This window comes from Anomaloglossus baeobatrachus, chromosome 7 (genome assembly GCF_048569485.1).
Source record: "Anomaloglossus baeobatrachus isolate aAnoBae1 chromosome 7, aAnoBae1.hap1, whole genome shotgun sequence".
NCBI classification, from domain to species: Eukaryota; Metazoa; Chordata; class Amphibia; order Anura; family Aromobatidae; genus Anomaloglossus; species Anomaloglossus baeobatrachus.
Genome location: NC_134359.1, coordinates 286,531,633 through 286,533,506, shown reverse-complemented (window position 1 = coordinate 286,533,506; position 1,874 = coordinate 286,531,633).

The window sequence follows — 1,874 nt, the reverse complement described above, 5'->3', positions numbered from 1 at the left end:
AATCCATGCTGTAGGGGGCGCCACTGATACCCTGGCACCCAACACCTGTACCCACCATGGATATTAGGAGCACTGTATGGCAGTACATGAGCCCTGTATGGAAGTACTGAAGCACTATATATTAGTATTTGAGTACTGTATAGCAGTTTCTGATCACTATATGGCAGTTCTTGAACACTGTACGGTAGTACTTGTGCACTGTATAGCAGTGTCTAAGCACTATGTGGCAGTACTTGTGCACTTTATGGCAGTACTGTATAGTAGTACTTGTACTTGAGCATTCTATGGCAAAATTTGAGCACTTTGTGGTAGTACTTGAGACCTGTATGGCAGTATTTCAGCACACTATGGCATTATCTGATCATTATATGGTAGCACTTGAACATTGTATAGTAGTACTTGAGCACTGTATGGCAATTTTTGACCACTGTATGGTAGTACTTAAGCACTGTATGGCAGTATTTGAGCATTGTATTTCAGTAGCTGATCATTATATGGCAGTACTTAAGCGCTGCATGGCTGTAATTGAGCATTGTATGGCAGTAGCTTATTATTATTATATGGTAGTACTTGAACACTATATGGCAGTACTTGAGTAATACATTAGCACTGTATGGCAGAATTTGAGCATTGTATGGCAATACATGAAAACTGTATGGCAGTATTTGAGCACTGTATGTTAGTTCTTGAGCACTGTATGTCACTACATGAGCCTGAATGTAAGTACATAAGCACTGTATTTCAGCACAGTATGTTAGCAGTGTATGGTAGCGGGGACACGCCATAGTATTACAGTTGTATAGTCAGTATATAAAGCTTTCCCTGTGCAGAAGGCAGGGGTTTTGGTATACATAGGTGCCAGTCCACAGGGGGCACCTCCATCATACCACACTTTATGTATGTACACCCGGGGAATCGCCCATTGGATTTTCCGCACACACGGAGCTCATTCCACAGGGTCCTGATGGAAACAATATAAATTGTGATACAAAGGAGCAAACAAAGGGATCTGATCATGGCTGCTGGCTCGCACTCAACCACCTTGATGGTACGCTGGGCGCACCCTGGATGACATCATGTTCTGCAGAGCGCTGGACGGGAAAATGAGGCACATTGTTCCATGGAGAGGTCTCAGATGATGGACCATGACTGAGCGGGCACAGCGAGAGCCGGGCCGGGGGGCTGCCTTACTGGAACGGTCCGATGGGGCCACTCCGTGATTAGCGTTACATAGTTATTGGCAGATGACGGTGGGATTTGTGCCCACATAATGTACACAATGGGCACAGCGCACTGGACCACCAGGGCCGGAGCTGGATTTACCTGGATCCTTTCTTTACCCCCATCCCCAAAATTTGATCTCGGGCGACTGCGCCGAACCCTAAATCACAAAGGGCCGATTCATTATTACATCTGCGCCTTTTTGGGTGTTTTTTATTTGCATTTTTTTTTCCCCAAAAACATACAGATAGGTAATTTAGATTGTAAGCCCCAATGGGGACAGTGTTCTTGATGTATGTAAAGCGCTGCGGAATATGTTAGCGCTATATAAAAATAAAGATTTATTTTATTTTTTTTTATTATTTTTTAGTTTATTTTTTTTTTTTAATTGTTTTCCATTCGTGGCATTTTTTATATTTGTTTAGATTTTTAAAAAAATTAAAAAAAAAAAATCACAAAATTTGGCGCAAATATTGTCGAGTCCCTCCGGAGTCATTTTATCGACGCCTGGATTTTTTTTTTTTTTTTAGCAAATTTGCAACATTTTAATGAGACATGCAATTTTTTTGTGCTAAAAAAGTTGCATTTTTGTGACTTTTTGGGGCAAAAAAAAATAAAATAAATAACATGCTATGTTAAAATGTTGCAAAATT